This window comes from Rhinopithecus roxellana, chromosome 10 (genome assembly GCF_007565055.1).
Source record: "Rhinopithecus roxellana isolate Shanxi Qingling chromosome 10, ASM756505v1, whole genome shotgun sequence".
Classification (NCBI taxonomy): Eukaryota; Metazoa; Chordata; class Mammalia; order Primates; family Cercopithecidae; genus Rhinopithecus; species Rhinopithecus roxellana.
The window spans coordinates 11,794,739-11,810,257 of NC_044558.1; positions in this window are offsets into that span (position 1 = coordinate 11,794,739).

Here is a 15,519-nt window from a genome sequence, read left to right on the forward strand (position 1 = left end):
AAGAAGGACTTTTATAGCTTTAGAGCACTGCTAGAGGAAAGTTAAGGAACTCAGAGAACTGTCTTCACTTCATGCAGGCAATTATCTGTGTTCCCTATATATTGGCACTTGTACAGAAGATGACTTTTATTGCTTCTTGGCCTTTTGGCTAAGATCAAGTGAAGATGACTTTTAAAACCCTTGTCTGTGATCCTGCAGTCACTCTCCTTGGTGCTTATGCAAATGAGTTGAAATCCTGCATCTACATGAAAACCTGCAAACGAATGTTTAGAGCAGTTTTATTCATTGTTGCTAAAACTTACCAAGATGTCCTTCGGGAGGGTGAATGTATAAATTGTGGTGCATTAAAATAATGGAATATTATCCAGTGATAAAAATAAATGAGCCATGAAAAGACATAGAGGAATCTTCAATGAATATCACTAAGTCAAATAAGCCAATATGAAAAGGCTACATAATGTATGATTCTAACTGTATGACATTCCGGAAAAGGTAAAACTATGCAACAAGACATCAAAAAGATCAGTGGTTGCCAGGGGTTGTAGGAGTAGGGAAGGGAGGTGGAACATGGGATTTTTAGAGCAGTAAAGCTGTTCTGTATGATATCATACATTTATCAAACCCATGGAACATACAACCCAAAGAATGAACCCGAATATAAACTGTGGACCTCAGTTAATAATAATGTATCAATATTAGCTCCTCAATTATTAATATAACAGATGTGGCCAGGTGAGGTTGTTCACACCTGTAATCCCAACACTTTGGGAGGCCAAGACGGGCAGATCACCTGAGGTTAGGAGTTTGAGACCAGCCTGGCCAATATGGCAAAACCCCATCTCTACTAAAAATACAAAAATTAGCTGGGCATGGTGACGGGTGCCTGTAATTCCAGCTACTCAGGAGGCTGAGGCAGGAGAATCGCTTGAACATGGGAAACAGAGGTTGCAGTGAGCCGAGATCACGCCACTGCATTCCAGCCTGGGAGACAGAGTAGAAGACTCCGTATAAAAATATATATAACAGATGTATCATACTAATGCAAATGTTACTAGTAAGGGGGTTAAGGGAGTAGATGGGAACTCTGTATACTTTCTGCTTAATTTTTCTCTAAACCTTAAACTGTCCTACCCCAAGTAAAGCCTATCAATTTAAAAAAAAGGCAAAATGCTTGATTATATGTCATTCTCCATCCCCTTTACCACCATGAGACCTTAAAGGCAGGGAACATGTTTTTTGTGTGTGCCGGAGTTTCGCTCTTGTCGCCCAGGCTGGAGTGTAATGGCGTGATCTCGGCTCACTGAAATCTCCGCCTCCCAGGTTCACGGGATTCTCCTGCCTGAGCCTCCTGAGTAGCTGAGATAACAGGCGTGGGCCACCACACTCAGCTAATCTTTTTTTGTATTATTAGTAGAAACGGGATTTTACCATGTTGACCAGGCTAGTCTCAAAATTCGAATCTCCACCCGCCTCGGCCTCCCAAACTGCTGGGATTATAGGTGTGAGCCACTGCGCCAGTCCAAACATCTTTTCTATCTTTATATTCCCAGCATCTGGGATGAAAGAGAAAAAGAACACTATTTTTAGTGCATATCCTAACAATATCTCAGACGTAGCACATCTAAAATAAAAGTCTTTTTTTTTTTTTTTTTGAGGCAGAGTCTCACTCTGTCGCCGGGGCTGGAGTGCAGTGGCCGGATCTCAGCTCACTGCAAGCTCCGCCTCCCGGGTTGACGCCATTCTCCTGCCTCAGCCTCCCGAGTAGCTGGGACTATAGGCGCCCGCCACTTCGCCCGGCTAGTTTTTTTGTATTTTTAGTAGAGACGGGGTTTCACCGTGTTAGCCAGGATGGTCTCGATCTCCTGACCTCGTGATCCGCCCGTCTCGGCCTCCCAAAGTGCTGGGATTACAGGCTTGAGCCACCGCGCCCGGCCTAAAATAAAAGTCTTGATTTGACCCTGAAGTCTCTCTCTGTCTGCTTTCCTGACTGAGGTAAATGGCAATTCCAGTTCTCCAGTTGCTCCAGCCAAAACCTTTAGGATCATTATTGACTCCGTTTTTTCACTTATGCCGAACATCTAAAACCACCAGTAGGTTGCACCTTAAAAATACATTTTAAATCCAACAACTCATTTCTCACCTGGACCAGTAGCCTCCTAACTGGTCTCTATGCTCCCACTCTTACCCTGTGTCTTTGTTCATACTGCTGTAACTAAGCAACACAGACTGGCAGGGCGCCGTGGCTCAAGCCTGTAATCCCTGCACTGAGGCAGGTGGATCACCTGAGGTCAGGAGTTCGAGACCAGCGTGACCAACATGATGGAACCTCGTCTCTACTAAAAATACAAAAAATTGACCGGGCGCGGTGGCTCATGCCTGTCATCCCAGCACTTTGGGAGGCCAAGGCTGGCGGATCACAACGTCAGGAGATCGAGACCATCCTGGCTAATATGGTGAAACCCCATCTCTGCCAAAAACACAAAAAAATTAGCCAGGCGTGGTGGCAGGCGCCTGTAGTCCCAGCTACTCAGGAGGCTGAGGCAGAAGAATGGCAGGAACCCGGGGCCGAGTGTGCAGTGAGCCGAGATCGCGCCACTGCACTCCAGCCTGGGCGACAGAGCAAGACTCCATCTCAAAAAAAATAAAAAATAAAAGATAAAAAATAAAATAAAAATAACTAGGCGTGGTGGTAGGCGCCTGTAATCCCAGCTACTCAGGAGGCTGAGGCAGGAGAATCGCTTGAACCCAGGAGGCGGTTGTAGTGAGGGGAGATTGCGCCACTGCACTTCAGCCGGCAACAACAGCAAAACTCCATGCTCAGATTACAGGCGTGAGCCACGCGCCTGGCCAAGGTCCAGCCTCTTAATATCGCCACAATTAGGATTAAGTTTCTGCATGATATTTTTGGTCGGGCGCGGTGGTTCAAGCCTGTAATCCCAGCACTTTGGGAGGCCGAGACAGGCGGATCACGAAGTCAGGAGATCGAAACCATCCTGGCTAACACGGTGAAACCCCGTCTCTACTAAAAAAATACAAAAAACTAGCCGGGCAAGGTGGCTGGCGCCTGTAGTCCCAGCTACTCGGGGGGCTGAGGCAAGAGAATGGCGGGAACCCGGGAGGCGGAGCTTGCAGTGAGCTGAGACCCGGCCACTCCACTCCAGCCTGGATAACAGAGCCAGACTCCGTCTCAAAAAAAAAAAAAAAAAAAAAAAAGTTTCTGCATGAATTTCGGAGGGAAACACACATTTAAACCACAGCGCCCTCCTTCAGCACCTTCTCCATTCAACAGCACATACTTTTTTAAAAACACGAATCAACTCATGTCATGCTTCTGCTCCAAATACTAAAATGGCTTCGTAGCTCCCTGGCTGTCTGTCACATTCAGAATATAAACCAGAACGTCCATGACTGCTTACAATGTCCTGCACGAGCAGACTCCTAGCTGTCTTCAACGTAATTTCTCCTGCCACTCTGCCCCTGCTTCACTCCACTCCTGCCAAATCCGCCTTTTGACACCCTGCCAAGCACGAGTCCTCCTTTTGGTGTCTGCGTTTGAAATGCCTTCTGTTTGAAATGCTGTTTTCAGATACTGCCGAGGTTGACTTCCTCGTGTGATTCAGGTTTCTGTTCAAGTATCATCTCTACTGAGAGAGGAACCCTAACCACTCTGTCTTAATCTTCCCCAGCCCCAACGCTTTATCACCTTACCTTGATATTTTATTCTTCAAAATGCTCCCCTTATTACTTGACATTATATATGTGTTGTCTGTTAAGGCTGCCATAACAAAATACCACAAACAGGTGGCTTAAACAACAAGAATTTGTTTTCTCATAGTTCTAGATGGTGGATATCCAAGATCAAGGTGCCAGCAGGGTTAGTTTCTCCTGAGACCTCCCCCCTTCGGTAGCAGATGGCTGTCTCAGTGTCCTCACATGGCCTTTTCTCTATTCATAGGCCTAATGCCTCTTCCTCTTCTCATAAGGACACCTATCCTATTGGACTAGAGCCCCACCCTAGTGACCTCATGTAACCTTAATTACCTCCTTAAAGACCCATCTCCAAATACAGTTCCATTCTAAGTTACTAGGGGTTAGGGCTTCAACATATGAATTTTAGGACACAATTTAGTCCATGACTCTTTGCGCTCTGGCCTCCCAAAATTTATGTCCTCACATGCAAAATACATTTATCTCTATCCCAGCGGGCCCTAAAGTCTTAACCCATTCCAGCATCAGTTCTAAATCCAAAATCTCATCTGAATATCATTTAAATTTGGTATGGGTGAGACTCAAGGTATGATTAATCCTGAGGCAAATTTTTTTTCCAACCTGAGCCTGGGAAACCAGACAAGTCATGTGCTTCCATAATATAATAGTGGGACAGACATAGGCTAGACATTCTCATTGCAAAAGGGGGAAATGGGGGAAATAAGAAAGGGGTACCTGGTCTTGCAAGTATTCTAGCAAGGCAAATTCCTTTTTTTTTTTTTTTTTTTTTTTTGAGACAGAGTCTAGCTTTGTTATCCAGGCTGGAGTGCAGTGGCGCGATCTCAGTTCACTGCAACCTCTGCCTCCTGGGTTCATGCGATTCTCCTGCCTCAGCCTCCCAAGTAGCTGGTATTACAGGCTCATGCCACCACACCGGCTAATTTTTGTATTTTTAGCAAAGACAGGGTTTCACCATGTTGGCCAGGCTGGTCTTGAACACCTGACCTCAGGTAATCCACCCAACTTGGCCTCCCAAAGTGCTGGGATTACAGGCGTGAACCACCATGCCCAGCCCATTATTTCTTTATCAAGTGATTTTCTAGCCACACTCTCAGTGTTCTCTCCAAAACGTGCTTTGTCAGTACTTTGCAATATACATAGGCCAAGAATTTCTCAAATAATGATTCCTTTTTGCTTACAATTTCTCATTTAGTTTATCTCTTCTTCTCACATGTTACTATAAGCAGCAAGGAGAAAGCAGGCCATATCCTCAGCATTTTCGTTAGAAATCACCTCAGCTAAATATGCATTTCATGACAAATAAGTTCTTTCCACAAAACATTGGCACAATGTTGAGCCATGTTTTTTTTTGCCACTTAATAACATGGATTGCCTTTTCTTCAGTTTCCAATAACATGTTCCTCCCTTCCCTCAGGAAACTCACAGAATCACCTATTTATTTATTTATTTTGCATATTTATTTTTCAGAGAGTCCCATGGAGAAACAGAATCACTTTTAATGTTGATTAATGTTGATATTCCTAACAAGAATCTTTTTTTTTTTTTTTGAGACAGAGTTTCACTCTTGTTGCCCAGGATGAAATGCAATGGCACGATCTCAGCTCACTGCAATCTCCGCCTCCCAGGTTCAGGTGATCCTCTTGCCTCAGCCTCCTGAGTAGCTGGGATTACAGTCACACGCCACCACACCTGGTTAATTTTGTATTTTTAGTAGAGACAGGGTTTTCCCATGTTGGTCAGGCTGGTCTTGAACTCCTGACCTCAGGTGATCCACCCACCTCGGCTTCCCAAAGTGCTGGGCTTACAGCCATGAGCCACCAAACCCAGCTGCAATAATCCTTAAGGTAATTTAGGCTTTTTCTATTATTTACCTTAAAATTCTTCGGTGGCTACTCATTACCCACTTCCACAGCCATTTCCACATTTTCAGGTATTTGCTATAGTAATACCCTACTTTTTAGTACCAAAATCTGTATGAGTTAGGGTTCTCCAGACAGAACCAATAGGGTTCATATGTGTGTGTGTATGTGCAAGCATGATTGCCTGTGTAGAGAGATATATTTATTTATTTTGTTTATTTTTTTGAGATCAGTCTCACTCTGTCACCCAGACTGGAGTGCAGTAACATGATCTCGGCTCACTGCAACCTCTGCCTCCCGGGTTCAAGCAATTCTCCTGCCTCAACCTCCTGGGTAGCTGGGACTACAGGCGCGCACCACCATGCCTGGCTAATCTTTTTTATTTCTTAGTAGTGACGGGGTTTCACCATGTTGGCCAGTCTGGTCTCGAACTCCCAACCTCAGGTGATCCACCCACCTCGGCCTCCCAAAGTGCTGGGATTACAGGTGTGAGCCTCTGCGCCCGGCCTGGCTCACATGATTATAATGGCTGGCAAGTCTGAAATCTGCAAGAAGGGCCGACTGGACAGGGACTCAGGAAGAGCTGATACTGCAGTTGAAGTCTGAAGCCCCTCTGCTGGCAGAAATACCTCTTGCTCAGGGAGTCAGTCTGTTGTTCTATCAGGTCTTCAACTGATTGGATGAGGTCTACCCACATTATGGAACATAATCTTCTTTACTCAAACTCCACTGATTTAAATATAAATCTCATCCCAAACACTCTCACAAAAACATTTAGAATAAGGTTTGACCACATATCTGGGTACTGTAGTCCAACCAAGTTGACACAAAAGATAAAATATCACAAGGATCTTCCATACTGAAATTTAGATGTTGGGCACAGTGGTTCATGCCTTGTAATCTCACTACTTTGGGAGGCTGAGGCAGGAGGATCCCTTGAGCTCAGGAATTTGAGATGAGCCTGGGCTATATGGGAAGACTGTGTCTCTATTAAAAACCAATAAAATTAGCCAGGTATGGTGGTATGCACATGTAGTCCCAGCTGCTTGGGAGGCTGAGGCAGGGAGTTCATGGCATCATGCATTACTGCAGCCCCGACCTCGCTTGAGGCAGGAGCTGTAGGATGCAGTGAGTCATGATGGCGCCACTGCACTCCAGCCTAGATGACAAAGTGACACCCTGTCTCAAATTTTTTTTTTTTTTTTTTTTTTTTGAGACAGAGTCTCACTCCATCGCCCAGGCTGGAGTGCAGTGGCATGATTTCGGCTCACTGCAACCTCTGCCTCCCGGGTTCAAGCAATTCTCCTGCCTCAGCCTCCTGAGTAGCTAGGACTACAGGCACCCACCACCATGCCCGGCTAATTTCTGTATTTTTAGTAGAGATGGGGTTTCACCATGTTAGCCAGGTTGGTCTTAAATTCCTGACCTCAGGTGATCCACCCACCTCAGCCTCCCAAAGTGCTGGGATTACAGAAGTGAGCCACTGTGCCCGGCCTCCAACAAGTCCCTTTCTTTCTCTAAATCTCAATTTCAGTATGTAAATTGGAGGTTTTAACACCCATCTCACAAAATTATTGGAAAAATTAAACGAGACAATGCAAGTGAAAAAATGGCAGATGCACTCCGTAGCCCAAATATTAATTTCTTCAGTCAGTCATTATGCATTTTTTCCATGTATTTATTTTTCACACAGATGGGATCTCACTATGTTGCCTAGGCTGCTCTCAAGCTCCTGGGCTCAAGCAGTCCTCCCGCCTCAGCCTCCTAAAGTGCTAGGATTCACCATGCCTGGCCTTTGAGGTGAGTATTTTATTTTATTTTTTGAGACAGAGTCTTGCTCTGTTGCCCAGACTGGAGTGCAATGGCCACTCTCGGCCCACTGCAACCTATATTGTCTATGCCTAGTAGTGTATCTACCATACAGTAGGTATTCAATAAATAGTTGACGAAAAATATCATGAGGTCAGGAGTTCGAGACCAGCCTGACCAACATGGTGAAACCCCGTCTCTACTAAAAATACAAAAATTATCTGGGTGTGGTGGCAGGTGCCCATAATCCTGGCTACTCAGGAGGCTAAGACAGGAGAATCACTTGAACCCAGGAGGTGGAGGTTGCAGTGAACCAAGATAGCACCATTGCATTTCAGCCTTGGCAACAGAGTGAGGTTCTGTCTCAAAAAAGAAAGAAAGAAAGAAAGAAAGAAAGAAAGAAAGGAAGGAAGGAAGGAAGGAAGGAAGGAAGGAAGGAAGGAAGGAAGGAAGGGAAAGAGAGAGAGAGAGAGAGAGAAAGGAAGGAAGGAAGGAGAGAGAGAGAAAGAAAGAAAGGAAGGAAGGAAGGAAGGAGAGAAAAAGGAAAGAAAGAAAGAAGAAAGAAAGAAGGAAAGAAGAAAGAAAGAAAGAAAGAAAGAAAGAAAGAAAGAAAGAAAGAAAGAAAGAAAGAAAGAAAGAAAGAAAGAAAGAGACTTGTTTGAATGTGTAAACTCTAGTTCATGCTCCAGAGCTGGGCTTCACATTTTTCTGTTCTGACGTCCAAACCTCTGCTTAGTCAACTACAGCAAACTGTAAAAATTCTCTCTCCTACCAATTTTTTTCTAGTATTGACAATAAGAGGAAATAAAGTAATAATGCCAAGTCTCAGATCGTCTCATATCTTTTACATTCTGCTGGGTGTTAAAGAGGATACACAATGAGTCAGGGGAATATTTGTGCAGCCCTGCCCAATGTTAACAGGCAGTTGTGATCAGCAAGGGGAGGTGTCAGAGAAAGAGCTTCTGCTTTAGAGTAGATGGTCATTTCAGGGAGGCACTGAAATACTCTGCAAGGAGTGTCACTTGTTTCTCCAATCCTGGGAAAAAAACTTATTAAAACACTGGAGAGAGTCTATAAACACAAAGATTTTGTTTTGCACTGCAAATCTTTCAGAATTAGTTTGGCATACAGGGATTGAGGAGATTTGGGGGCCAAATTGTGGGCAGCTGTTGTATGAGGTAGTGGTTTTTTGCATGGTAATTGTGACATATACATTCACTTCCCCCTCTTAGTAACCAGGTTCTTCCTTTTTTTCTCAGGTCTTCCTTTATCAAGTATAATGATTGACTTATCTTTCTTGACATTGATTAGAGCATATTCAGACATTATTGATTCTTAACAATAAGTATAATATATGCGATGTTATAGTATGGTAGAACCATTTTAATCTCTGCTAAGTATTAAAAACTACTTGTGGCCGGGCATGGTGGCTCACGCCTGTAATCCCAGCACTTTGCGAGGCTGAGGTGGGTGGATCATGAGGTCAGGAGATCGAGACCATCCTGGCTAACACGGTGAAACCCTGTCACTACTAAAAATACAAAAAATTAGCCGGGCGTGGTGGCAGGTGCCTGTAGTCCCAGCTATTGGGGAGGCTGAGGCAGGAGAATGGCTTGAACCTGGGAGGTGGACCTTGCAGTGAGCCGAGATCGTGTCACTGCACTCCAGCCTGGGCAATAGAACGAGACTCAGTCTCAAAAAAAAAAAAAAAAAAAAAAAGTACTTGTGCCAGGAAAGGTGTCTCGCACCTGTAATCCCAGCACTTTGGAAGGTCAAGGTGGGCAGATCATGAGGTCAAGAGGCCGAGACCATCCTGGCCAACATGGTGAATCCCCATCTCTACTAAAAATACAAAAATTGGCTGGATGTGGTGGTGCTCACCTTTAGTCCCAGCTACTCGGGAGGCTGAGGCAGGAGAATCGCTTGAACCCAGGAGGCGCAGGTTGCAGTGAGCTGAGATCAAGCCACTGCAGCGAGACTCCATCTAAAAATAAAAAGTACTTGTTTAAAGAAAAACAAGAATAATTACTTGGCCGGGCGCGGTGGCTCAAGCCTGTAATCCCAGCACTTTGGGAGGCCGAGACGGGCGGATCATGAGGTCAGGAGATCGAGACCATCCTGGCTAACACGGTGAAACCCCGTCTCTACTAAAAAATACAAAAAACTAGCCGGGCGAGGTGGCAGGCGCTTGTAGTCCCAGCTACTCGGGAGGCTGAGGCAGGAGAATGGCGTAAACCCGGGAGGCGGAGCTTGCAGTGAGCTGAGATCCGGCCACTGCACTCCAGCCCCGGCAACAGAGTGAGACTCTGCCTCAAAAAAAAAAAAAAAAAAAAAAGACCAGTGTGGCCAATGTGGTGAAACCCGTCTTTACCAGAAATACAAAAATTAGCCAGGCTTGGTGGTATGGGCCTGTAATCCCAACTACTCAGGAGGCAGAGGCTCAGGAATTACTTGACCAGGGAGGCAGAGGTGGCAGTGAGCTAGGATCACTCCAGCCTGGGCAACACAGCGAGACTGTGACTCAAAAATAAATAAATAAAATAAAATAAAAAGAAGAAACAACGCATGGGAAATAAAATGGCTAGGCTTGGTGGCTCACGTCTGTAATCCCAGCACTTTGGGAGGCTGAGGCGAGTGTGTTGCTTGAGCTCAGGAGTTCCAGACCAGCCTGGGCAACATCTCTGCAAAATCCCTATCTCTACAAAATATTAGCTGGGCGTGGTGGTGCACACCTGTGGTCCAAGCTACTCAGGAGGCTGAGATGGGATGATTGCTTGGCCCAGAAGGCGGAGGTTGCAGTGAGCTGAGACCACACAACTGCACTCCAGCCTGGGAGACAGAGTGAGACCCTATCTCAAAAAAAAAGAGAAAGAAAGAGAGAGAGAGAGAGAGAGAGAGAGAGAGAGAGAGAGAGAGAGAGGGAGAAAGAGAGAGAGAGAGAGAGAGAGAAAGAGAGAAAGAGAGAAAGAGAGAAAGAGAGAGAGAGAAAGAGGCCGGGCGCGGTGGCTCACGCCTGTAATCCCAGCACTTTGGGAGGCCGAGACGGGTGGATCACGAGGTAAGGAGATCGAGACCATCCTGTCTCACACGGTGAAACCCCGTCTCTACTAAAAAATACAAAAATTAGCTGGGCACGGTGGCGGGCGCCTGTAGTCCCAACTACACGGGAGGCTGAGGCAGGAGAATGGCGTGAACCCGGGAGGTGGAACCTGCAGTGAGTGGAGATCGCGCCACTGCACTCCAGCCTGGGCGACAGAGCGAGACTCCGTCAAAAAAAAAAAAAAAAAAAAAAAAAAAAGAAAGAAAGAGGGGAGGGAGGGAGGGAGGGAGGAAGGAAGGAAGGGGATCATCTTTTTTTTTTTTTTCAGACGGAGTCTAGCTCTGTTGCCCAGGCTGGAATGCAGTGGCAGGATCTCGACTCACTGCCAGCTCCGCCTCCTGGGTTCACGCCATTCTCCTGCCTCAGCCTCCTGAGTAGCTAGGGTTACAAGCGCCTGCCACCACGCCCGGCTAATTTTTGTGTTTTTACTAGAGACGGGGTTTCACCTTGTTAACCAGGATGGTCTCGATCTCCTGACCTCGTGATCCGCCCACCTCAGCCTCCCAAAGTGCTGGGATTACAGGCATGAGCCACCGCGCCCGGCCATAAGGGGATCATATTAATTGGCTTATCATGCCGCATCTACCTACATTCCTAGAAGGATTTACTTATCTAAGGGACATTTTTGACACTTATAAAAATAATTTTATTAATGAATCTTTCCTATAATTATGTTATCTAATTAGGTCCTAGCTTATTTAGATATTAGCAGTCCTAAGGATATACTTCGGACGTGTTTTATTCCCCTAATTAGACGTTTTGATCACCTATTTATTAGGCACTCTGAATCTAGAGATAGGTGAAATCCAGTCTCTGCCCCTAGAGTGCTCACAGCTTAGAGAGGTAAGCAAATACTTGCCATGGGATTCTGTAAGTACTGAGTGATGGGTGTGTTTGAGATGGTTGGTGGCACAAAGGAAATCAGATCTTCTTAGGTTTTTCTGGGAAAGTTTCACAAATGACAAGAAATGCTGGTTATTGAAGTATGATCAGGAGTTAGCTGATTGGAAAGAATATTCCAGATGGAAGAATACAAAGGAGTGAATCTCCAATAACATGGTGTTATGGACTGAATTGTGTCCCTAAAATTCAATACTACTGCCCTATTCTGGGAATAGGGTTCACTAAAAATCCTGGTATTAGAGACTAGTAATATTAAATTATAGTCTCTTAAATTTCAGCCTCTTAAATTTTATTTAAAGATGTTATTTCTTCTAAAGAGATAACTTTTTTTTTCTTATTTTTTTGAAACGGAGTTTTGCTCTTGTTGCCCAGGCTGGAGTACAATGGTGCAATCTCGGCTCACGTCAACCTCTGCCTCCGGGGTTCAAGCAAGCGATTCTCCTCCCTCAGCCTCCCAAGTAGCTGGGATTACAGGCATGTGACACCACGCCCAGCAAATTTTGTATTTTTAGTAGAAAGTGGATTTCGCGGCCGGGCGCGGTGGCTCAAGCCTGTAATCCTAGCACTTTGGGAGGCCGAGACGGGCGGATCACAAGGTCAGGAGATCGAGACTATCCTGGCTAACACGGTGAAACCCCGTCTCTACTAAAAAATACAAAAAACTAGCCGGGTGAGGTGGCGGGTGCCTGTAGTCCCAGCTACTCGGGAGGCTGAGGCAGGAGAATGGCATGAACCCAGGAGGCGGAGCTTGCAGTGAGCTGAGATCTGGCCAGTGCACTCCAGCTTGGGTGACAGAGCGAGACTCCGTCTCAAAAAAAAAAAAAAAAAAAAAAAAAAAAAAAGAAAGTGGATTTCGCCATGTTGGTGAGGCTGGTTTCGAACTCCTGACCTCAGGTGATCCACCAGCCTTGGCTTCTCAAAATGCTGAGATGACAGGCGTGAGCCAACGTGCCCGGCCTGCTCAACATTAAAATAAGTATCTACTTTAACAATTTCAGGCCATGGGTTTTGTTGTTTGTTTTGTTTTTTTTTGTTTTTGTTTTTGTTTTTTGAGACAGGGCCTTGCTGTGTTGCCCAGGCTGGAGTGCAGTGGCATGATCACGGCTCACTGCAAGCCTTGACCTCCTGGGCTCGAAAGTCTCCCACCTCAGCCTCTCCAGTAGCTAGGACTACAGGTCCACACCACCACGATCAGCTAATTTTTAAATTTTTTGTAGACACAAGGTCTCCCTTTATTACCCAGGCTGGTCTTGAACTCCTGAGCTCAAGCAATGCTCCCACCTAGGCCTCCCCAAGCCATGTTTTAATACCTATGAGTGACAAAGATGGCTATTGTAAAACAGAAGAACCTATGACTGGCAGAATTGAAGTCCTATGGCAATTTATTATAAAAAGGAAGAAAGATCCAGATTGTTTCTATACCCTCTGTAATTAATTCAACAATGATTAAGCCTATGTGCAAGAAACTTACACATTTCATAAGTTTAAAAATTACCCAGAGAGGCCGGGCGCGGTGGCTCAAGCCTGTAATCCCAGCACTTTGGGAGGCCGAGACGGGCGGATCACAAGGTCAGGAGATCGAGACCATCCTGGCTAATACGGTGAAACCCCGTCTCTACTAAAGAATACAAAAAACTAGCCGGGCGACGAGGCGGGCGCCTGTAGTCCCAGCTACTTGGGAGGCGGAGGCAGGAGAATGGCATGAACCTGGGAGGCGGAGCTTGCAGTGAGCTGAGATCCGGCCACCGCACTCCAGCCTGGGCGACAGAGCCAGACTCCGTCTCAAAAAAAAAAAAAAAAAAAAAAAAAAAAAAAAAAAAAAAAAAAAAAAAAAATTACCCAGAGAGTTGATGAGAATACTGTATTAATACAATGACCAGATGCCCAGATTTTCCAAGGCAATCCTAGTTTCAGTATTTTGTCCCAGTTTCAGACTGTGTGGAATGATATAAACATGTCAGTTATGAACATGATGAGTTTGTTGTTTGAAGTTTTCCAAAAGTCCTATATTATGTATTCAAGGCTAACATACAAAATAGAGTAAAAGTAAACTTCACATACTTGGTTATGGGTTAATGTACTCCTTGGCCAAGTGTGGTGACTCACACCTATAATCTGAGCAATTTGGGAAGCTGAGACAGGGGAATAGCTTGAGGCCAGGAGTTTGAGACCACCATGGGCTACCTAGCGAGTCCCTGTCTCTATAATTTAAAAATAAAAATAATGTACTTCCTAACCTTGGTTTCACTGTCAGCTGTGCCCTGTTTGTGTGGCCTGCAAGCAAGACTGTATGACCTTCCTAAACCAAATGCTTTAGGGGGAACTGAAGTGTTCATAAGTTTTAGTTTGTTCATTTGTTCTGAGAAATACAGTAAACTTTTGTTTTGTTTTGTTTCGTTTTGAGAGAGGGTCTTGCTCTGTTGCCCAGGTTGGAGCACAGTGGCGCAATCTCGGCTCACTGCAACCTCCACCTCCCAGGTTCCAGTGATTCCCCTGCTTCAGCCTCCCAAATAGCTGGACTTACAGGCATGTGTCACCACGCCCAGCTTATTTTTGTATTTTGAGTAGAGACGGGGTTTCCCCATGTTGGCCAGGCTAGTCTCCAACTCCTGACCTCAGGTGATCCGCCTGCCTCGGCCTCCCAAAGTGCTGGGATTACAGGTGTGAGCCACTGTGCCTGGCCGACAATAACGTTTTTCATCTGAGGAATCTGAACCCCCTTTAAATTACCAGGTCCAGAGAGGCATTTAAATGAGACTGCAGTCACTTCCCATCCCTGCTTGAGCCAAGTAATTACTTTGAAGTGGCCTTCTGTATGAACTCCAGATCAACAGCTATAAATTAACATGGGCATGGTGGTGCATGCCTGTAATCCCAGCTACTCAGGAAACTAAGGTAGGAGGATCACTTGAGATTGGGGTGACATAGAAAGACCCTGTCTAGAAGAAAAAAAAATGAATTGAATGATACAGTATATTGGACACCATAACTCATATTCTGTAGTTGAACTAGGCATAGCCAATCACTGATCAATGTTCTTTCTTTTTTTTCTTTTGAGACAGTCTCACTCTGTCACCAAGCTGGAGTGCAGTGGCGTGATCTCGGCTCACTGCAACCTCTGCCTCCCAGGTTCAAGTGATTCTCCTGCCTCAGCCTCCCGAGTAGCTGGGACTACAGGCACGCGCCACCATGCTCAGCTAATTTTTGTATTTTTAATGGAGATGGAGTTTCACCATGTTGGCCAGGCTGGTCTTAAACTCTTGACCTCCGGTGATCCACCTGCCTCGGCCTCCCAAAGTGCTGGGATTACAGGCGTGAGCCACTGGGCCTGGCCGATCAATGTTATTTCTGTAAACCCGTGAGAATTCCTGCAACACAACGTTGGTTTTCACCATTCTCCTGATCAATCCTTTTTTCTTTAAAATCTCAAGGTTCTCCTTTGTTCTCTGGAGCGCTTCTTAGTGATTTCTAGGATACAATCCTCAACTTTGGCCCAAATATACCCTCTACCTATATTAATTTTGCCTGTTTCTTCCTTTAGGTCAACATGTCATTCAGTTGACGGTTCATTCACGTGTATGTCCAGGACTATGTGAAGTGCCTGCGAACAGAAAGAAGACACAAAAATCCCTGCTCTTAAGGGATTCACATGTGAATGAGGGTGACAAAGAAGACAATTAAGGTGAGACTCTGAGGAGCATGGAGTGTGCCTGTAGTCCCAGCTACCAGGAGGATCACTTGAGCCCAGGAGTTACAGTCCAGCCTGGGGTAACACAGCTAGATGCTGTCTCTTAAATTAAAAAGAAGAAGAAAATTAAAAGACACTGGCCAGACACGGTGGCTCATGCCTGTAATCCCGACACTTTGGGAGGCTGAGGTGGGCAGATCACCTGAGGTCAGGAGTTCGAGACCAGTCTGGCCAACATGACAAAACCCCATCTCTACTAAAAATACAAAAAAATCAGCTGTGTGGTGGTGGGAGGCTGTAATCCCAGCTACTTGGGAGACTGAGGCAGGAGAATTACTTGAACCTGGGAGGGGGAGGTTGCAGTGAGTGTACCATTGCACTCCAGCCTGGGCAACAAGAGCAAAACTCCATCTCAAAAAAAAAAAAAGAAA